The sequence below is a fragment of the Somniosus microcephalus genome, chromosome 4 (genome assembly GCF_052327205.1).
Source record: "Somniosus microcephalus isolate GS21.2 chromosome 4, FLI_Smic_1.0, whole genome shotgun sequence".
Classification (NCBI taxonomy): Eukaryota; Metazoa; Chordata; class Chondrichthyes; order Squaliformes; family Somniosidae; genus Somniosus; species Somniosus microcephalus.
In genome coordinates this window covers 102356535-102379612 of record NC_140990.1, presented here as the reverse complement: position 1 = coordinate 102379612, position 23078 = coordinate 102356535, and the positions used below count along the sequence as shown (strand labels likewise).

Genomic DNA, 23078 nt, shown 5'->3' with positions numbered 1-23078 from the left:
AGTTTCCTATTCTTGACTAGCCATTTTGTAACTTGTCTCGAGTTCTATGTATATTGTTCTTCTCTCGAGTTCTATGTATGATGTGGTGTTCCTGTCTCGAGTTCTATGTTTATTGTTGTGTTCCTTGTATGAATCTAGTTAAGTAATGAATAAAGTACTGTTCCTTAAGATTGTATACCTGCCTCTAGCCTGGTTTCTGCACTTGGGTCCAGAACCTACCTTGCCCGGCGAGCACGGCCCCGTATCTACACGGTCCCGTGGCTCCCCAACCCTGACAGTAGGACTGAGCCATACATGGACCCAGTAGAAACCAACCGGCTAAGGTTTGAAACTCTCGAGTTAATTTTCGAGTTCTCTTGGGCAATATAAACTCTCGAGTTAATTTTCGAGTTCTCTTGGGCAATATGCGGTTCTCCTAGGAAGGAGACCCCCACTGTGTTAAGTTTTCAAGTGTACTTTCAAGTCTTGTGTTAAATTTTTGAGTGAATTTTCGAGCCTCCTAGTGTTAAATTTTCGAGTGAACTTTCTAGTCTCTTGGGCCTTCATTGTGTTAAAATTTCGAGTAAACTTTCATGGGCCTTCGTTGTGTTAAATTTTCAAGGCTACCCCTCAAGCTTCTTGGGCCTCTACTGTTAGACCCCCAAGTCAACTCTCAAGCTCCTTGGGCCTCTACTGTTAGACCCCCAAGTAAATTCTCAAGCTTCCTGGGCCTCTACTGTGTTAAACCCCAAGCAATTCTCAATTTTCCTGGGCCTTCATAGAGTGAAATTTTCGAGTGAACTCTCAAGTTCTCCTGGGCAAGTTAAGATTTCAAGTTCTCCTAGAAAAATTAAGTTTTCAAGTTCTCCTGGGCAAATTAAGATTTCAAGTTCTCCTAGAAAAGTTAGGTTTTCAAGTTCTCTTGGGCAAATTAAGTTTTCAAGTTCTCTGGGGCAAATGACTCCCCCCTGTGTTTCTGTGTTTAATTCTCGAGTTCCCTAGGAAGAAGACCCCGTTGTGTTTTGCTATTCTCCTGGACAAGTTAAACTTTCGAGCTCTCCTGGATAACATACTTTCGAGTTCTTCTGGACAAATAACTTTCGAGCTCTCCTGGATAAGATACTTTCGAGTTCTCCTGGACAATTAAATTCTCAAGCTCTCCTGGACAAGTTAGATTCTCGAGTCTTTGCCCTTCTTGCATCCCTTCGGAATATAATCCATTGAGCGTGCTAACTCTGGAGAAACGATGGCTCCGTTGCTTACCAAGATTTTGGTCATATGATCGCCACGACATGTCTCTGCCGCTAGTGGATGAAGAGGATGATTCTGTCTTGAGATTTCTGAACATCTGCAGTTTGTGAACAGTTGGAATGGGGAATATCATTGCTTGAAAAGCTAAGAAGATTCGCCCTGTGTATTAGCGCCCTGTGTATTAGCGCCCTGTGTATTAGCGCCCAATGTATTAGCGCCCAGTGTATTAGCGCCCAGTGTATTAGCGCCCAGTGTATTTCGAGCCCAGTGTATTTCGAGCCCAGTGTATTTCGAGCCCAGTGTATTTCGAGCCCAGTGTATTTCGAGCCCAGTGTATTTTCGAGCCCAGTGTATTTTCGAGCCCAGTGTCTTTTTGAGCCCTGTGTCTTTTCGAGCCCTGTGTCTTTTCGAGTCCTGTGTCTTTTCGAGGCCTGTGTCTTTTCGAGCCCTGTGTCTTTTCGAGCCCTGTGTCTTTTCGAGCCCTGTGTCTTTTCGAGCCCTGTGTCTTTTCGAGGCCTGTGTCTTTTCGAGCCCTGTGTCTTTTCGAGCCCTGTGTCTTTTCGAGCCCTGTTGTCTCTCGAGCCCTGTTGTCTCTCGAGCCCTGTTGTCTCTCGAGCTCTGTTGTCTCTCGAGCCCTGTTGTCTCTCGAGCCCTGTTGTCTCTCGAGCCCTGTTGTCTCTCGAGCCCTGTTGTCTCTCGAGTCCCCCTGTGTCTCTCGAGTCCCCCTGTGTCTCTCGAGACCCCAGTGTCTCTCGAGCCCCCCGTGTCTCTCGAGCCCCCCTGTGTCTCTCGAGCCCCCCTGTGTCTCTCGAGCCCCCCTGTGTCTCTCGAGCCCCGTGTTTGGAACGTCAGGAGCCGTTCCTGGGGGGGGGCGGTCCTGTGACGGTGCCAGTCAGTTCCTTCTCTAGCCTCTAGATGGCACCTTCACTTGTTTTGGCTCTAGCCTTTTGTTAATTGTTCCTAGCCTCCTGTGTTAATTCTTAACGGCCTGTTAGCCGTTCATGGGTTGCACCTGGTTTTCTTGGTATATAAGTTCTGTGGTTGCTCCCTTCCTTGCTCAGTCCTAACCAGGGAATCCGGGGACTAGCCGCCGTTCTATGGCTCCTGGCTTTGACTAGCTGGTTGCCATGGTTCTCTCGAGTTCTGTATTTAAGATGTAACTAACTCTGTGTCCTTGTTTCTTAGTCTTGATAAGGTGCTGGACTGGACTGGCGTGTTGCCATGCTGGCGCTTGTCTTGAGCTCTATTGAGAAGCCTGTTACCCCTGCGGCAGCCCCTCGTGATAGCTTGTCTCGAGTCTCGTCTCGGCAAGCTGGTTGCGCTTGTGGTAAGCTTATCCCAGCTCAGTATGGACAAGTATGTTGCCTCATGGAAGCTGTCCTGAGTTTCCTATTCTTGACTAGCCGTTTTGTAACTTGTCTCGAGTTCTATGTATATTGTTCTTCTCTCGAGTTCTATGTATGATGTGGTGTTCCTGTCTCGAGTTCTATGTTTATTGTTGTGTTCCTTGTATGAATCTAGTTAAGTAATGAATAAAGTACTGTTCCTTAAGATTGTATACCTGCCTCTAGCCTGGTTTCTGCACTTGGGTCCAGAACCTACCTTGCCCGGCGAGCACGGCCCCATATCTACACGGCCCCGTGGCTCCCCAACCCTGACAAAGTGAGTGGGCAGAGATTTGGCAGATGCAATATAATGTTGGAAAGTGTGAGGTTATGCACTTTGGCAGAAAAAATCAAAGAGCAAGTTATTATCTAAATGGAGAGAAGCTGCAAAGTGCTACAGTACAAAGGGATCTGGGGGTCCTGGTGCATGAAACACAAAAAGTTAGTATGCAGGTGCAGCAGGTGATCAGGAAGGCTAATGGAATCTTGCCTTTTATTGCAAGGGGCATGGAGTATAAAAACAGGGAAGCCTTGCTGCAGTTATACAGGGTATTCATGAGGCCACACCTGGAATACTGCGTGCAGTTTTGGTTTCCATATTTAAGAAAAGATATACTTGCTCTCGAGGCGGTTCAGAGAAGGTTCATTCGGTTGATTCCAGAGATGAGGGGGTTGACGTATGAGGAATGGTTGAGTAGGTTGGGACTCTACTCATTGGAGTTCAGAAGAATGAGAGGCGATCTTATCGAAACATATAAGATTGTGAGGGGGCTTGATCGGGTGGATGCAGTGAGGATGTTTCCACTGATGGGTGAGACTAGAACTAAGGGGCATAATCTTAGAATAAGGGGCTGCCCTTTCAAAACTGAGATGAGGAGAAACTTCTTCATTCAGAGGGTAGTAAATCTATGGAATTTGCTACCCCAGAGAGCTGTGGAAGGTGCAACATTAAATAAATTTAAAATGGAGATAGACATTTCCCTAGCAGATAAGGAATTAGGGGTTACGGGGAGAGGGCAGGGAAGTGGACGTGAGTCTAGATTCAGATCAGCCATGATCCTATTGAATGGCGGAGCAGGCCCAAGGGGCCATATGGCCTACTCCTGCTCCTATTTCTTATGTTCTTATAGGAGCAGTAGTAGGCCATTCGGCCCCTCGAGCCTGCTCCGCCATTCAATGAGATCATGGCTGATCATCCAAATTCAGTGGAGGGGAACTGGGAAGTGATGGTGTTCCCATGCACCTGCTGCCCTTGTCCTTCTAAGTGGTGGAGGTCACGTGTTTGGGAGGTGCTGTGAAAGTTCTAGTCAAGTTGCAGATGTATAAAGTCACTCTCCTTTGCCCCTCCCCCTCCCACCTCACTCTCTCTCCTCCCATAGAGACCAGAGTCTTGTGTAGGCCCAGACCGGGTGGTGGGTTCCCTTCCCTGAAGGACATTAGTGAACTAGTTGGGTTTTTATGAAAATCCGGCAGCTTTCTTGGTCACTTGTTTCTCGTGCCAGCCCCACAAATTCCCAGATTCAGTCAGCTCAATTTCACAACCTGTCTTTGTGTTTTTGTGGGTTCTCTCTCACCCTCCTTTTTTCCCATTTAAAATTCATTTTACAGGGTGTTCGAAGGGGAGGATTTGCAGATGGGAAACTCAAACCAAACTTCACTTCAAGATCTGACAGAGTCGCTCAATTCATCAGGACATTTGAGCATGGAAGAAGGAAGCACCGTTCAGAGCGGGGAGAAACTGTTCACGTGTTGTGTGTGTGGACGAGGCTTCAGCCGATCATTCAACCTGGAAAGACACAAGTGCAGTCACACTGGGGAAAGGCCGTTCACCTGCTCTGAGTGTGGGAAGGGATTCACTCAGTCATCCAGCATGCTGAAACACCAGCATGTTCACACTGATGGAAGACCTTTTAAATGTTCTGACCGTGAGAAGTGATTTAAAAGCAAAAAGCATCTGCTGAGACACCAGCGAGTTCACACCAGGGAGAGGCCTTTCACTGCTCCGTTGTGTGGGAAAGGATTCATTCAGTCATCTACCCTGCTGACACACCAGCGAGTTTACACTGGGGAGAGGCCGTTCACCTGCTCTGTGTGTAGGAAGGGATTCACTCTGTCATCCAACCTGCTAACACACCAGCGAGTTCACACTGGTGAGAAGGCGTTCACCTGCTCCGTGTGTGGGGAGGGATTCAGTCAGTCATCGCACCTTCTGAAACACCAGCGAGATCACACTGGGGAGATGCCGTTCACCTGCTCTGAGTGTGGGATGGGATTCATTCAGTCATCCCACCCGCTGACACACCAGCGAGTTCACACTGGGAAGAGGCCGTTCACCTGCTCTGTGTGTGGGGAGAGATTCACTCAGTCATCCCACCTTCTGACACACCAGCGAGATCACTCTGGGGAGAGGCCGTTCACCTGCTCCGAGTGTGGGAAGGGATTCACTCAGTCATCCGACCTTCTGAAACACCAGCATGGTCACACTGATGGTAGACCTTTTAAATGTTCTGACTGTGAGAAGAGATGTAAAAGCAAAAAGCATCTGCTGAGGCACCAGCGAGTTCACACCGGGGAGAAGACATTCACCTGCTCTGTGTGTGGGAAGGAATTCACTTGTTCATCCCACTTTGTAACTCACCAACGAGTTCACACTGGGGGGAGGCCGTTCACCTGCTCCGTGTGTGGGAAGGGATTCACTCTGTCATCCACCCTGCTGAGACACCAGCGAGTTCACAAGTGACTGCAGGGGTTTGATTCTGCTGTTATTGTTGCTGTTAATCACAGCCTCGACTGAACCATGTTCATTCTGACAATTGTTGTTTGTTTCTGCTGATATTAATAACTTCTGTAACTGGGCTGGAATTTAATATGCTGGGTATATGTCAAATAAATCAGTTTGCTTTAAATGCGTTGTTGTAGATATTTATCATTCCCACCTGAGTATGAAATGTGTCCCAGCCACTCTCTCCTATGGTTCAGAACTCCTAGGCATGGAACAGAAGGCTCCTTTACAAATGCATTTAGAGTCAGGAAGTACAAAAGTGAATGCTGGAAATGTGCTGTCAAATCAGAGATTGGTGTCAAACTGCGGTCTGTTCCTGACTGAAAGTGAAACAGTAGGGTTAAGGTTCCAGTCTGAACATGAGTGGTAATTATTCCACGAGGATTTAATATGTGTGTGACAGTCCTGAGTCTACCATTTTAAGGCAGGTGTTAGCTCATTTAAAATAAACCCGCTTAACATAAATTGGTTAAAGTCTGCACTAAAATAGCAGAGGGAGGAGTTCACAGGAGCCTGTTAACTGCTGGTACAATTATACAACAGACATTTGATCTCCAGATAAAGAAGGACCAGCAGCGTGGTTCCAGGAATTCCCTGTTTTATTGATGTGTGTGTGTTAGACACCAGGATAACTCAAAATACACGACCCGGAACATCCACGGGGTGCAATCCCGACAGTTGCTCTGGGATCACTCCCGCTGCGGAACTCCACCACTGACCCTGCTGAAGGTTGTAGGCTCAAGGATTGGGACCTCCAGGAGTGGACTGTGAGAAAGAAGGGTTTCAGTATCCTGACACATATATGGTGAGGAACCAGAGGAATCCTTACTAAGGAGCCATCTGAGGTTTTATCTACCAGCGTAGGTCTAGTGGTAAATTATTCCTGACTCGCTGAACTGTCTCACATTGAACCCAGTTTGGAACAAGATGAATTGAGTTTACAGGAGAATCGGGACAAATATCATCCACAATTGAGGGAGGCAAAAGCAGCCATTAGAGAAGAAAAGAAAAGATAGACTTGCATTTATATAGAACTTTTCATGACCACCGTATGTCCCAAAGTGCTTTACCGCCAATGAAATACGTTTTGAAGTGTAGTCACTGTTGTAATGTAGGAAATGTGGCAGCCAAATTGTGCACAGCAAGCTCCCACAAACAGCAATGTGATAATGACCAGATAATCTGCTTTTAGTAATGCTGATTGAATGATAAATATTGGCTAGGAGACCAGGGATAACTCCCCTGCTCTTCAAAATAGTGCCATGAGATCTTTTACATCCACCTGGGAGGGCATCAGGGCCTCGTTTTAATGTCTAATCTGAAAGACGGCACCTCTGACAGTGCAGCACTCCCTCAGTACTGCCCTGGAGTGTCAGCCTAGATTTTTGTGCTCAAGTTCGTGGAGTGGGACTCCAACCCACAACCTTCTGAAACTTTTGAAGCAAAGAGATCTTTAGAAAAGAAGATGGTGCACAATTGTGGTAATACCAAATACTTTTCCAGCTACGTCAGGAGTCAGAAGCCTGTTAAAGATGGTTTGGTGCCACAGTTCAGGGCAGATTGAAACAGATGCCCAGGCTGTGGCAGAGCTGTGAAATGACTTTCACATCAGTCTACACTCCTGTGGATGATGCTCAGATTCTGGCTGTGAGATGTGCTGTCGACAATAACCTCAGCAATATTAAAATAGAAAGAGATTGTCATAGAATCAGTGCATAGTACAGCACAGAAGGAGGCCATTCGGCCCATCAAGTATGCGCCGGCTCTTTCGAAGAGCAATCCAGTTAGTCCCACTCCTCACCCCCGGCTCTTTCCCCATATCCCTGCAATTATTTCTCCTTCAAGTATTTATCCAATTCCCTTTTGAAGGCTGCTATTGAATCTTATCCACCACCCTATCAGGCAGTGCATTCCAAACCACTCGGTACATAAACAGGTTTTTCCTCTATCAATCTCAGTTTATTGCTCCACCTCACCAAACGCACTTCTCCCGAGCCTAAGATCCAACTCATCAGAGAGACTAACTTTCCAATCAGTGAAAGGGGTCAATGGTGGAGTGCCATGCCCAGAATGCACCGGAGGCAGAAAGCGCCCTATCTGATCAGTGGACCTCAGCGCGCAGGCGCGGGAGAGGCCAATTGTTGGGCAGTGTGAGCTAAGCATGAACAGCTCCAGCGGGGAAAGGGAGGCGGGTCAAAAAAACCCAGGAGAAAGAGAGAGTGGTCAGGGAGCGTCTGTAAATAAAGGAGAAATAGTGACTTGTCAGGGAGCATCTGTAACTGGAGGAGAAAGAGTGAGTGGTCAGGGGGCGTCTGTAAATGGAGGAGAAATGGTGAGTGGGCAGGGAGGGTCTGTAAATGGAGGAGAAAGGGAGCGTGGTCAGGGAGCGTCTGTAAATGGAGGAGAAACGGTGCGTGGTCAGGGAGCTTCTGTAAATAGAGGAGAAATGGTGAGTGGTCAGGGAGCGCCTGTAAATGGAGGAGAAATGGTGCGTGGTCAGGGAAAGTGTGTAAATGGAGGAGAAAGGATGAGTGGTGAGGGAGCATCTGTAAATGTAGGAGAAATGGTGATGGTCATGGAGCATCTGTAAATGAAGGAGAAATGGTGCGTGGTCAGGGAGTGTCTGTAAATGAAGAAGAAAGAGTGAGTGGTCAGGGGGCGTCTGTAAATGGAGGAGAAATGGTGAGTGGTCAGGGAGCATCTGTAAATGGAGGAGAAATGGTGAGTGGTCATGGAGCGTCTGTAAATGAAGAAGAGTGAGTGGTCAGGGGGCGTCTGTAAATGGAGGAGAAATGGTGAGTGGTCAGGGAGTGTCTGTAAATGGAGGAGAAATGGTGAGTGGTCAGGGAGCATCTGTAAATGGAGGAGAAATGGTGAGTGGGCAGGGAGCATCTGTAAATGGAGGAGAAATGGTGAGTGGACAGGGAGCATCTGTAAATTGAGGAGAAATGGTGAGTGGGCAGGGAGCATCTGTAAATGGAGGAGAAATGGTGAGTGGGCAGGGAGCGTCTGTAAATGGAGGAGAAATGGTGAGTAGGCAGGGAGCGTCTATAAATGGAGGAGAAATGGTGAGTGGCTAGGGAGCGTCCCTAAATGAAGGTGAAATGGGGATGGGTCAGGGAGCATCTGAAAATGATGGAGAAATAGTGAGTGTCAGGGAACATCTGTAAATGAAGGAGAAAGAGTGAGTGATCAGGGAGCATCTGTAAATGAAGGAGAAAGAGTGAGTGGTCAGGGAGTGTGTGTAAATGGAGAAGAAAGAGTGAGTGGTTAGGGAGAATCTGTAAATGGATGAGAAAGAGTGAATGGTCAGGGAGCATCTGTAAATGGAGGAAAAATAGTCGTCAGGAGCATCTGCAAATTGAGGAGAAAGAGCGAGTGGTCAGGGAGCATCTGTAAATGGAGGAGAACGAGTGAGTGGTCAGGGAGCATCTGCAAATTGAGGAGAAAGAATGAGTGGTCAGGGAACATCTGTAAATGGAGGAGAAAGAGAGTGGTCTTGGTCCGTCTGTAAATGGAGGAGAAATGGAGACTGGTCAGGGAGCACCTGTAAATGGAGGAGAAATGGTGCATAGTCAGGGAGTGTCTTTAAATGGAGGAGAAAGGGTGAGTGGTGAGGGAGCATCTGTAAAGGTAGGAGAAAGGGTGAGTGATCAGTGAGTGGGTGTAAATGGAGGAGAAAGAGGAAGTGTCTGTAAATGGAGGAGAAATGGTGAGAGTCAGGGAGCATCTGAAAATGAGGGAGAAATAGTGACTTGCCAGGGAGCATCTGTAACTGGAGGAGAAAGAGTGAGTGGTCAGGGAGCATCTGTAAATGAAGGAGAAAGAGTGAGTGGTCAGGGAGCATCTGTAAATGAGGGAGGAAGAGTGAGTGGTCAGGGAGTGTGTGTAAATGGAGAAGAAATGGTGAGTGGTCAGGGAGCATCTGTAAATGTAGGCAAAGCTTCGAGTGGTCAGGGAGCGTGTGTAAATGGAGGAGAAAGTGTAACTGGTCAGGGAGCATCTGTAAATGGAGGAGAAAGAGTGAGTGGTCAGGGAGTGTCTGTAAATGGAGGAGACAGGGTGAGTCATCAGAGAGCGTGTGTAAATGGAGGAGAAATGGTGAGTGGTCAGTGAGCGTGTGTAAATGGAGGAGCAAGAGGAAGTTTCTGTGTTATAAATCTCATCATTCAAGAAACTACTCGTGAAATAACGCTGGACGGCCAGCTGGTGGTGCCGTCCAAGGAGTATAAATACTCGGGCATCGGCCCCAGCTTGCCAGGGACATTTTGTAAGACAAGAAACTAGTGAAGTACAACTAGACCTCCATGTTCTGAAATAAGTTGATTAAAGCCTTGCTTTATACTCAAACCAAGTGCGTAGTGAGTTTTATTACGTCAATTTTATCAACTTGATATCGACACTATGCTTTGGATGATTCGGGGACAGCCAGCTACGACTCGAACCATAGAAGGGAACTCAGACAAGTAATCGATCCATCATGGAGAACTACTCAGACCCGCCCGTCTCGACCTGGACCCGAATTCACTTACCACTGCTAAGGTATGGAAACACTGGTATCGTACCTTTAGCATCTTCCTTGAGGAGTGTGGTGAGAATGTTCCTAACAAGTTACAAATGCTTGCTAATTATATATCCCCTCATGTGTTTGATTATATCAAAGACTGTGTGGACTATGACGCCGCTATCCAAATACTACAGCAGCTATACGTCAAGTCCACAAATGAAATTTTTGTTTGGCATCTACTGGCCACAAGTCGACAACAACCCGGGGAATCACTCGACGAATTCCTTCAGAAACTTTGCAGGCTCAGCAAGGATTGTAATCTTAAAGCTGTTACAGCTGAGCAGTACCAGGAGGAGTTAATTCGTGGTTCCTTTATTAATGGGATTGCATCTCCCTTCATACGTCAGTGTCTGTTGGAGAATGAAACCCTCAAGTTACAGGCTGCCTATGACCAGGCATGTTCTCTGGACTTAGCAAAGAGGAATGCAGACACCTATCTTTCACCACGTGCACGGGCTGCTGCTATCACTTTTAGTGACTCTTTCAATAGGCCTCGGGCGGAAGCCCTCATGGATGACAACTCCAACCCGGCTGATGACAACTCTACCCATAGAAACCTACACTGATGACGACCCTGCCCTAGCGGCATCTTGGCAATCTGGAAGGAAGTGTTTCTTCTGTGGAGGTGCGTTCCATTGTAGGAAATGTTGTCCTGCTCGTAACGCAACCTGCAATCATTGCAGCAAGAAAGGTCACTTTTCTAAGGTATGCCAGTCAAGAGCCACTGTTTGTAAGAAAGGCCCCCTTTCTAAGGTATACTGGTCGAGAGCTCCTGTTAGTTTTGCAGCTACTATCTATAAAACTGCTCCTCCACCAAGAGCCACTACTAAGGTTACAGCTGTCAAGGGTAAAACTGCCCCTCCTCCCATCACAGCTGTTTTTCCCCAAAGTCTGTCCCATGCAGCCACAAAGGTTTCAGTAAATGGATACATTTTGAATGCACTAACCGACTCATGCAGCTCTGACAGCTTCATTAGTGAGCGGGCTGTCAGTAAGTTAAAACTGCGTATTTACCCCTCAGACAGGGAAATTGCAGTGGCTCTGACGACACAGACCACCAATTCTTCCGGCTTTTGTCTTGTTGACCTAATTCTCAATGGCCGCACTTATTTCTCTACCTGGCTCAGGGTGCTCTAGAACCTATGCAGTGATGTGCTCCTGGGACAGGATTTCCAGAAACAACACAAAAGACTCACTTTCGAGTTTGGAGGGTCAAAGTCAGAGCTTACTATTTCCAAAGTACTGTTCTGTGCGCTTTTGGCAGCTTCGCTCAATGAGCCCTCCTTGTTTGCCAATCTTTCCCCCCGATGTAAGTCCATAGTCACTAAATCACAACGTTTCAGCCAAGATGATCGATCCTTTATCGAGACAGAAATCTCTCGCCTTCTAGCTGACGGTATCATTGAGCCATGTTCATCTTCCTGGCGGGCTCAAGTCGTTGTTAAAAATCCTCTGAAGCAACACAAGAAACGTCTTTACATCGATTACTCGCAAACTAGTAACCAGTATACCGACCTTGATGCCTACCCACTACCATGCATCGATGACATGGTTAATAACCTTGCCAACTACAAGGTATTTCCAACTTTTGATTTAAAGAGCGCATATCATCAAGTGCCGTTAAAGGACTCTGACAAGATGTATACGGCCTTTGAGGCCAATGGTCTGCTTTACCAGTTTTGTCGCCTTCCATTTGGGGTCACCAATGGGGTGGCCATCTTTCAACGGGCAATGGATAGCCTAGTCAAACAGGAGAGCTCAACAGACACTTTTCCATATCTGGATAATATCACCATTGCTGGTCATGACCAGAAGGAGCATGATGCCAAACTCCAGAAATTTTTTGACGTTCTCTGTCATCGCAACTTAACCTTAAATGAGTCCAAATCTGTGAAATCAGTGCCATCAGTCAACATCCTTGGCTACTAGGTGGGCAACGGTGTCATCAAACCGGATCTGGAGTGACTTCATCCGCTTCAGGAGCTCCCTCCCCCTATGCATCTCGGCTCTCTTCGTCGGGCACTCGGCATGTTTGCCTATTATGCAAAATGGATACCCCACTTCTCCAACAAGTTCCAGCCCCTGCTTCATGCAAAGTCATTTCCATTTGAGGCAACGGCTATTTCAGCTTTCAACCTCCTCAAGCGACAACTGGAAAAAGCCACGCTTCGTTCCATTGATGAAAATTTTCCTTTCGTAGTCGAGTGCGATGCATCGGATGTGGTGATCTCTGCTACCTTGAATCAAGGTGGTTGACCCATTGCATTTCTGTCCAGAACTTTGCAGGGTAGCAAGCTCCATTATCCTCCTGTCGAGAAGGAGGCTATGGCCATCATCGAAGCATTACATAAATGGAGTCATTTTCTCGCTCGTCGCCATTTCACACTTATAACCGATCAGCGCTCCGTGGCCTTTATGCTGGATAACCGGAAACGCAGTAAGATCAAAAATAACAAAATACAACTCTGGAGGATGGAATTGGCTACCTTTGGATACGCCATACATTATCGACCCGGCAAAGAGAATGTGGCCCCGGATACCCTCACACGGGCATTCTGCTCTTCTATGTCAACTTCGACTCTGGAGGATCTTCATACTGACTTATGCCATTCTGGCATTACCCGTATGTTGCACTTTGTGCGATCTAAAAATCTCCCATTTTCTATGGAAGATGTGGAAAGAACGTGCTCCTCCTGTAGAATTTGTGCGGAATTAAAACCGCAATTCTTCCTTCCATCGGATGGCTCGCTCATACACGCTATGCAGCCTATGCAGCGACTCAGCATTGACTTTAAAGGGCCATTGACCTCCTCAATGTGAAACACCTACTTACTGACTATGGTGGACGAATATTCACGCTTTCCATTTGCTTTCCGCTGTCCCAATATGCTTACTTCCACAGTGATCAAATGCCTTGATCAAGTCTTTTCCCTTTGCGGTATGGCCAATTTCATCCACTCTGATCGGGGTCCCTCCTTCATGTCAAGTGAACTCAAAAGTTATCTCTCCCAACGGGAATCACCACAAGTAAAACAACACTGTACCAGCCCATCGGTAATGGACAGGTTGAGAGATACAAAGCTATCATTTCGAATGCTGTTCATCTTGCGCTGAGGTCACGCAAACTACCAGACCAGCAGTGGGAATCTATGCTCCCTGACGTGTTGCATTCCATCAGGTCTCTCCTTTCTACGTCTACCAATGTCACACCTCACGAGCGATTCTTCAGCTTCCAGCGTCGCTCCACCCATGGGATGTCTCTACCATCATGGTTGGCAGCTCCCAGCCCCATGCTGCTCCGAAGATTCGTCCAATCATCTAAAACTGATCCTCTCGTCAATGAGGTGGAACTCACGGATGTCAACCCCACGTACGCGCACGTGCGGTATCCTGATGGCCGGGAGTCCACCGTTTCGCTCCAGGGCCTGGCTCCCTGTCTGGCCATATCCATGGACTCAACTGATAGAGGGACCCACGGGGATGATGCCTACACTCTGCGCTCCCCCGAAGATGATGCCCTACCTGGGGCATCGAGAGATCTGCCAGCTGCCCCACTGGATCCACTCAGGGAGCCGAGCACGCCCCGTGGGATGGCCACCCGCGGCCAGGACACTGGTCAATCCCCGGCTATCCAACAGGATGAAGCCAGTTCTGCGCCTGTAGGAACCCACACCTGGAGTCACAATCTCCCCAGCCTCCCTTGGGTTGATCAGAGCAACACGGGCCCAGCTGATCCACCGGTATGGATCAAGCGGCCCAGGGACCAAGACGTCCCTTCTAGCCATAAACAAATATCTAACAGACTGCGGCTATTCGTGGTCCGCCTCATCCGCTAAGAGGAAGTCGGCAGACTTCCAAATCCTTTAGGCAGGAAGAATGTTATAAATCTCATCATTCAAGAAACTACTCATGAAATAATGCTGGACGGCCAGCTGGTGGTGCTGTCCAAGGAGTATAAATACTCGGGCGTTGGCCCCAGCTTGCCAGGGACATTTTGTAAGACAAGGAACTACTGAATTACAACTAGACCTCCATGTTCTGAAACAAGTTGATTAAAGCCTTGCTTTATGCTCAAACCAAGTGCGTAGTGAGTTTTATTACGTCAGTCTGTAAATGGAGGAGAAATGGTGAGTGGTCAGGGTGCATCTGTAAATGGAGGAGTATTGGTGAGTGGTCAGGGAGCGTCTGTAAATGAAGGAGAAAGAGTGAGTGGTCAGGGAGCGTGTGTAAATGGAGGAGAAATAGTGACTTGTCAGGGAGCGTCTGTAACTGGAGGAGAAAGAGTGAGTGGTCAGGGGGCGTCTGTAAATGAAGGAGAAATGGTGACTGGTCAGGGAGCGTCTGTAAATGGAGGAGGAAGGTTGAGTGGTCAGGGAGCATGTGTAAATGGAGGAGAAATGGAGACTGGTCAGGGAGCATCTGTAAATGAAGGAGCAATGGTGAGTGGTCAGGGAGCATGTGTAAATGGAGGAGAAATAGTGGTCAGGGAGCATCTGCAAATTGAGGAGAAAGAGCGAGTGGTCAGGGAGCATCTGTAAATGGAGGAGAACGAGTGAGTGGTCAGGGAGCATCTGCAAATTGAGGAGAAAGAATGAGTGGTCAGGGAACATCTGTAAATGGAGGAGAAAGAGAGAGGTCTTGGTGCGTCTGTAAATGGAGGAGAAATGGTGTGTAGTCAGGGAGCATCTGTAAATGAAGGTGAAGCTTCGAGTGGTCAGGGAGCATGTGTAAATGGAGGAGAAAGAGTAACTAGTCAGGGAGCATCTGTAAATGGAGGAGAATGAGTGGGTGGTCAGGGAGCGTCTGTAAATGGAGGAGACAGGGTGAGTCATCAGGGAGCGCCTGTAAATGGAGGAGAAATGGTGAGCGGTCAGAGAGCATGTGTAAATGGAGGAGAAAGAGGGAGCGTCTGTAAATGGAGGAGAAATAGTGAGTGGTCAGGGAGCGTCTGTAAATGGAGGAGAAATGGTGCGTGGTCAGGGAGCGTCTTTAAATGGAGGAGAAAGAGTGAGTGGTCAGGGAGAGTCCATTAAAGAAGAAGAAATGGCAACTGGTCAGGGAGCATCTGTGTATGAAGTAGAAATGGAGACTGGTCAGGGAGCGTCTGTGAATGAAGAAGAAATGGGGACTGGTCAGTGAGCATCTGTAAATGAAGAAGAAATGGTGAGTGGTCAGGGAGCGTCTGTAAATGGAGGAGAAATGGTGCGTAGTCAGGGAGCGTCTGTAAATGGAGGAGAAAGGGTGAGTGGTCAGGGAGAGTCCATTAAAGAAGAAGAAATGGCAACTGATCAGGTAGCATCTGTAATTGAAGGAGAAATGGGGACTGGTAAGGGAGCGTCTGTGAATGAAGAAGAAATGGGGACTGGTCAGGGAGCATCTGTAAATGAAGAAGAAATGGTGAGTGGTCAGGGAGCGTCTGTAAATGGAGGAGAAATGGTGCATAGTCAGGGAGCGTCTGTAAATGGAGGAGAAATGGTGCGTGGTCAGGGAGCGTCTTTAAATGGAGGAGAAAGGGTGAGTGGTCAGAGAGCGTCTGTAAATGGAGGAGAAATGGTGAGTGGTCAGGGTGCATCTGTAAATGGAGGAGAAATGGTGAGCGGTCAGGGAGCATCTGTAAATGAACGAGAAAGAGTGAGTGGTCAGGGAGTGTCTATAAATGAAAGAGAAATGGTGAGTGATCAGGGAGCGTCTAAAAATGATGGAGAAATGATGAGTGTCAGGGAGCATCTGTAAATGTAGGAGAAAGAGTGAGTGGTCAGGGAGCGTCTGGAAATGAAGGAGAAAGAGTGAGGGGTCAGGGAGTGTGTGTAAATGGAGGAGACAGAGTGAGTGGTTAGGGAGCATCTGTAAATGGACGAGAAAGGGTGAATGGTCAGGGAGCGTCTGTAAATGGAGGAGAAATAGTGGTCAGGGAGCGTCTGCAAATTGAGGAGAAATAGTGGTCAGGGAGCGTCTGCAAATTGAGGAGAAAGAGCGATTGGTCAGGGAGCATCTGTAAATGGAGGAGAAAGAGAGAGGTCTTGGTGCGTCTATAAATGGAGGAGAAATGGTGCATAGTCGGGGAGCATCTGTAAATGAAGGAGAAATGGTGCGTGGTCAGGGAGCGTCTGGAAATGCAGGAGAAAGGATGCGTGGTGAGGGAGCATCTGTAAATGTAGAAGAAATGGTGAGTGGTCAGGGAGCGTCTGTAAATGGAGGAGAAATGGTGCGTGGTCAGGGAGCGTCTTTAAATGGAGGAGAAAGGGTGAGTGGTCAGTGAGCGTGTGTAAATGGAGAAGAAAGAGGAAGTTTCTGTGTTATAAATCTCATCATTCAAGAAACTACTCGTGAAATAATGCTGGACGGCCAGCTGGTGGCGCCGTCCAAGGAGTATAAATACTCGGGCGTCGGCCCCAGCTTGACAGGGACATTTTGTAAGACAAGGAACTAGTGAAGTACAACTAGACCTCCATGTTCTGAAACAAGTTGATTAAAGCCTTGCTTTATGCTCAAACCAAGTGTGTTGTGAGTTTTATTACATCAGTTTGTAAATGGAGGAGAAATGGTGAGTGGTCAGGGTGCAAATGTAAATGGAGGAGAAATGGTGAGTGGTCAGGGAGCGTCTGTAAATGAAGGAGAAAGAGTGAGTGGTCAGGGAGCGTCTGTAAATGGAGGAGAAATAGGGACTGGTCAGGGAGAGTCTGTAAATGAAGAAGAAATAGTGACTTGTCAGGGAGCGTCTGTAACGGGAGCAGAAAGAGTGAGTGGTCAGGGGGCATCTGTAAATGAAGGAGAAATGGTGACTGGTCAGGGAGCATCCAAAAATGGAGGAAAAAGGTTGAGTGGTCAGGGAGCATGTGTAAATGGAGGAGAAATGGAGACTGGTCAGGGAGCGTCTGTAAATGAAGGAGAAATGGTGAGTGGTCAGGGAGCATATGTAAATTGAGAAGAAATGGTGAGTGGTCAGGGAGCATCTGTAAATGTAGGCGAAGCTTTAAGTGGTCAGGGAGCGTGTGTTAATGGAGGAGAAAGAGTACCTGGTCAAGGAGCGTCTGTAAATGGAGGAGAAAGAATGAGTGGTCAGGGAGCGTCTGTAAATAGAGGAGAATGAGCTTTCAGGGAGCGTCTGTAAATGGAGGAGAAATGGTGAGTAGGCAGGGAGCATCTGTAAATGGAGGAGGAAGGATGAATGGTCAGGGAGCATCTGTAAATGGAGGAGAAATTGTGCGTAGTCAGAGAGCATGTGTAAATGGAGGAGAAAGAGGGAGCATCTGTAAATGGAGGAGAAATGGTGAGTGGTCAAGATGCATCTGTAAATGGAGGAGAAAGAATGAGTGGTCAGGGAGAGTCTGTAAATGGAGGAGAAAGAGTGAGTGGTCAGGGAGCGTCTGTAAATCGAGGAGAAATGGTGAGTGGTCAGGGAGCATCTGTAAATGGAGGAGAAATGGTGAGTAGGCAGGAGGCATCTGTAAATGGAGGAGAAATGGTGAGCGGTTAGGGGGCATCTGTAAATGGAGGAGAAAGAGTGAGTGGTCAGGGGGCGTCTGTAAATGAAGGAGAAATGGTGACTGGTCAGGGAGCGTCTGTAAATGGAGGAGGAAGGTTGAGTGGTCAGGGAGCATGTGTAAATGGAGAAGAAATGGTGAGTGGTCAGGGAGCATCTGTAAATGTAGGCGAAGCTTTGAGTGGTCAGGGAGCATGTGTTAATGGAGGAGAAAGAGTACCTGGTAAGGGAGCGTCTGTAAATGGAGCAGAAAGAATGAGTGGTCAGGGAGCATCTGTAAATAGAGGAGAAAGAATGAGCTTTCAGGGAGCATCTGTAAATGGAGAAGCAATGGTGAGTAGGCAAGGAGCGTCTGTAAATGGAGGAGAAATGGTGAGTAGGCAGGGAGCATCTGTAAATGGGGGAGAAATGGTGCGTAGTCAGAGAGCGTGTGTAAATGGAGGAGAAAGAGGGAGCGTCTATAAATGGAGGAGAAATGGTGAGTGGTCAGGATGCGTCTGTAAATGGAGGACAAAGAATGTGTGGTCAGGGAGAGTCTGTAAATGGAGGAGAAAGAATGAGTGGCCAGGGAGCGTCTGTAAATTGAGGAGAAATGGTGAGTGGTCAAGGAGCATCTGTAAATGGAGAAGAAATGGTGAGTAGGCAGGGGGCATCTGTAAATGGGGGAGGAATGGTGAGTGGTCAGGGAGCATCTGTAAATGAAGGTGAAATGGTGAGTTGTCAGGGAGTGTCTGTAAATGAAGGTGAAATGGTGATGGGTCAGGGAGCGTCTGTAAATGATGGAGAAAAGGTGAGTGGTGAGGGAGTGTCTGTAAATGAAGGAGAAAGTGAGTGGTCAGGTAGTGTGTGTAAATGGAGGAGAATGTGTGAGCGGTTAGGGAGCATCTGTAAATGAATGAGAAATGGAGAATGGTCAGGGAGTGTCTGTAAATGGAGGAGAAAGCGTGGTCAGTGAGCGTCTGCAAATTGAGAAGAAAGAGTGAGTGGTCAGGGAGCGTCTGTAAAAGGAGGGGAATGAGTGAGTGGTCAGGGAGCACCTGCAAATTGAGGAGATAGAATGGGTGGTCAGGGAACATCTGTAAATGGAGGAGAAAGAGAGTGGTCTTGGTGCGTCTCTAAATGGAGACTGGTCAGGAAGCGTCTGTAAATGGAGGAGAAATGGGGAGTGGTCCGGGAGCATCTGTAAATGGAGGATAAATAGTGACTGGTCAGGGAGCATCTGTAAATGGAGGAGAAAGAGTGAGTGGTCAGGGAGCGTCTGTAAATGGAGGAGGAAGGTTGAGTGTTCAGGGCGCGTGTGTAAATGGAGGAGCGTGTCCAAAGATGTGCGGGTTAGGTTGATTGGCTATGATAAATTGACCCTTAGTGGTAGGGGGATTAAATACGTGGGGTTATGGGGATAGGGTGGGATATGTGTTGGTGTAGGGGTTATGGGGATCGGGTGGGATATGTGTCGGTGCAGGCTCGATGGGCCGAAATGGCCTCTATCTGCACTGTGGGGTTTCTGTGATTCTGTGAAATGGGGATTGGTCAGGGAGCATCTGTAAATGAAGGAGAAATGGTGAGAGGTCAGGGAGCATCTGTAACTGAAGGAGACAAACTGAGTGGTCAGGGAGCATCTGTAAAAATGTAGGCGAAGCTTTGGGTGGTCAGGGAGTGTGTGTAGACGGAGGAGAAAGAGTACCTGGTCAGGGAGCGTCTGTAAATGGAGGAGAAAGAGTGAGTGGTCAGGGAGCGTCTGTAAATAGAGGAGAAAGAATGAGTTTTCAGGGAGCAACTGTAAATGGAGGAGAAAGGGTGAGTGGTTAGGGAGCGTCTGTAAATGGAGGAGGCAGGGTGAGTGGTCAGGGAGCGTCTGTAAATGGAGGAGAATGGGTGAGTGGTCAGGGAGCGTCCGTAAATGGAGGAGAAAGGGTGAGTGGTCAGGGAGCGTCTGTAAATGGAGGAGAAAGAGTGAGTGGTCAGGGAACTTCTGTAAATGGAGAAATGGTGATTGGTCAGGGAACGTCTGTAAATGAGGGAGAAATGGTGACTGGTCAGGGAGTGTCTGTAAATGAAGCAGAAGTGGTAATGGGCCCGTTAGGGAGACAATTCACTTTTTCCATGTGTGGGAAGGGATTCATTCAGCGGTCCCACTTGGTTAGACACCAGCGTATTAATACTGATCAGAGCCTGTTCGCGTGTTCTCACTGTGCGAAGAGGTTTACAAACTCATCCCACCTGATGAGGCACCTGCCTATTCACACTGGGGAGAGGCCGTTCACCTGTTCCGGGTGTGGGAAAGGATTTAACCAGTCCTCACCCCCGCTGACACATCTGCGAGTTCATACTTGGGAGAGACCGTTCACCTGCTGTGAGTGTGGGAAGAGATTCACTTGGTCATCCCACTTGCTGAGGCACCAGTGAGTTCACACTGGGGAGAGGCCATTCACCTGCTCCGGGTGTGGGAAGGGGTTTAACCAGTCCTCCTCCCTGTTGACTCACCAGCGAGTTCACACTGGGGAGTGGCCCTTCACCTGCTCCCAGTGTGGAAAAGGATTTAACCAGTCCTCGCTCCTGCTGATAGACCAGCAAGTTCACACTGGGGAGAGGCCGTTCACCTGCTCCGGGTATGGAAAGGGATTTAACCAGCCCTCTCCTCTGCTGACACACCAGCGAGTTCACACTGGGGAGAGGCATTTCACCTGCTCCAGGTGTGGGAAGGGATTTAACCAGTCCTCGCTCCTGCTGATACACCAGCGAGTTCACACTGGGGAGAGGCGGTTCACCTGCTCTGTGTGTGGGAAGGGATTTAACCAGTCCTCTCCCCTGCTGACACACCAGCGAGTTCACAAGTGACTGCAGGGGTTGGATTCTTCTGTTATTGATACTGTTAATCACATCCAGGACTGATTTGTGTTCATTCTAACAGTTGGGGTTTGTTTCTGCTGATGTTAATAAACCCTATAACTGGGCTGGAGTTCAATATTCTGAATAGATGTCAAATAAATCAAAGGGTGAAAGGTCAGAGTCACTCTTGTCCCTGAAAGGGGGGTAAAATTACTGCTGATTGTGTTTCCCTCCAATGGAGTTTGTTGTTACTTTTGCCAAATACTCTTTAAAGGGATTTCCCAAATACTGACAACTGTTTCAAATGGAGCTAAAATCTGTGCAGGGTTTGGGGAAATAATGTTCAGAGACGAACATGTTTTAACATAAAATGGTTAAAATACATTGCCATTAAATGTCTGATAGAATGTTCATTATGGGAGAGAGAAGTTTAGTCTGAGTTAGAAACTCAAACAGATGTTTCACTGCAGACAGGTCGCCATGGCAACACTGATAAGACATTCATAGAAACATAGAATATAGGAGCAGGAGTAGGCCATTCGGCCCCTCGAGCCTGCTCCGCCACTCAATGAGATCATGGCTGATCATTCAAATTCAGTACCCTGTCCCTGCCTTCTCCCCATATCCCTTGATCCCTTTAGCCTTAAGAAATATATCTAACTCCTTCTTGAATATATTTAATGAATTGGCTTCTACTGCCTTCTGTGGTAGAGAATTACACAGGTTCTCCACTCTCTGGGTGAAGAAATTCCTCCTCATCGCTGTCCTAAATGGCTTACCCCTTAACCTTAGACTGTGACCCCTGGTTCTGGACTCCCCGGCCATCGGGAACATCCTTCCTGCATCTAGTCTGTCTAGTCCTGTTAGAATTTTATAAGTTTCAATGAGATCCCCTCTCATTCTTCTAAACTCCAGCGAGTATAAGCCCAATTGACCCAATCTCTCCTCATACATCATTCCTGCCATCCCAGGTATCAGCCTGGTGAATCTTCGCTGCGCTCCCTCCATGTCAAGAACACCCTTCCTCAGATAAGGCGACCAAAACTGCACACAATACTCAAGATGTGGTCTCACCAAGATCCTGTACAACTGCAGCAAGACATTCTTGTTCCTGTACTCGAACCCTCTCGCTACAAAGGCCAACATACTATTTGCCTTCTTAACTGCCTGCTGCACCTGCATGCTTACCTTCAGCGACTGGTGCACAAGGACACCCAGGTCTCGTTGCACTTCCCCTTCTCCCAATCGATTGCCATTCAGATAATAATCTGCCTTCCTGTTTTTGACACCAAAGTGGATAACCTCGCATTTATCCACATTATATTGCATCTGCCATGCTTCTGCCCAATCACCCAACCTGTCCAAATCATACTGGAGTTTCTCGGCATCCTCCTCACAGCACACATGTCCACCCAGCTTTGTGTCGCCTGCAAACTTGGAGATATTACATCTAGTTCCCTCGTCTAGATCATTAATATATATTGTGAATAGCTGGGGTCCTAGGACCGATCCCTGTGATACCCCACTAGTCACTGCCTGCCACTCGGAAACAGACACGTTTATTCAAATCAAATCAAATCAAATCAAATCAAATCAACTTTTATTGTCATTGTTAGTGCACAAGTGCAGTACAACGAAATGTAGGCTTGCGGCTCCCGAGAGTGTACAATTTGGATTAGGACACTTAAACATTCAACATACATTTATACATTTGGCTTGCAGTATATTAGCATAAATATGACCATAATAAAGTGCATTGGCAGATGTGCAGGCTTTAGTGTTTATTTGTGGAGTTCAGTAGGATGACAGAACTACTCTTTGCTTTCTGTCTGCCAACCAGTTCTCTATCCAAGTCAATACCTTGCCCCCAATCCCATGTGCCTTAACTTTACACGCTAATCTCTTGTGCGGCACCTTATCAAAAGCCTTCTTAAAGTCCAAATACACCACATCCGCTGGTTCTGCCTTTTCTATTTTACCAGTTACATCCACAAAAAATTCCAATAGATTAGTCAAGCACGATTTACCTTTTGTAAATCCATGTTGACTTTGACCGATCCTCTCACTGCTTTCCAAGTGCTCTGCTATTACATCTTTTATAATGGATTCTAGCATTTTCCCCACTACCGATGTCAGGCTTACCAGTCTATAATTCCCCGTTTTCTCTCCACCACCTTTTTTGAATAGTGGGATAACATTAGCTACCCTCCAATCCATGGGTACTGTTCCAGGGTCTATCGAATTTTGGAAGATGACCAGCAATGCATCTACTATTTCTAGGGCCTTTGAATCCACTGGGTGGAACTCTAATCAGATCAGGGGAAAGAACAGAATTTGTCTGTTAATATCAGCTTAAACCACAGTGAGTAAAAGAATACATTAGATTATAATGTGTGATGTTTAAACCTAGAACTGTAAAGCTGAAAAATAACATCATTAAAGCAGGCAGGGTAGTTTAGGGATAATAACAAAATTACTGAAGAAAAGTAACTGCCGGGAACCAGGGAAAGTGTCCTTGTAAACCACAGATTAGAGAAGTTCCAGCTGTCTTTCCCTCGCCTCCTGCCGAAAGTCAGCAGAGAAGACAAAGAAGAGTCAGGTGCCAGAGATGGATCACTACAGGGTATAAAAGTGAGGGGATCCTGATGTAAGGGGGCAGTCGGGACTGGAGACACCGGAGATCAAGCTCAGGGTGCCCGAGGTTCCATCCAGTGGGCTGACCTCGTGTAAGTTACTGTGGACACGCGGGACTTGCAAGTTTACTCTGATTGATGGATCAATGTAAGGTACGGTAGAGGACAG

At 47.4% G+C, this 23078-nt stretch overlaps 1 pseudogene; it reads left to right on the top strand.

Moving 5' to 3' along the window:
* Positions 1–4232: 4232 nt before the first annotated feature.
* The window catches only part of LOC147119615 (uncharacterized), a 78593-nt pseudogene continuing 59747 nt past the window's right edge, over positions 4233–23078 (top strand).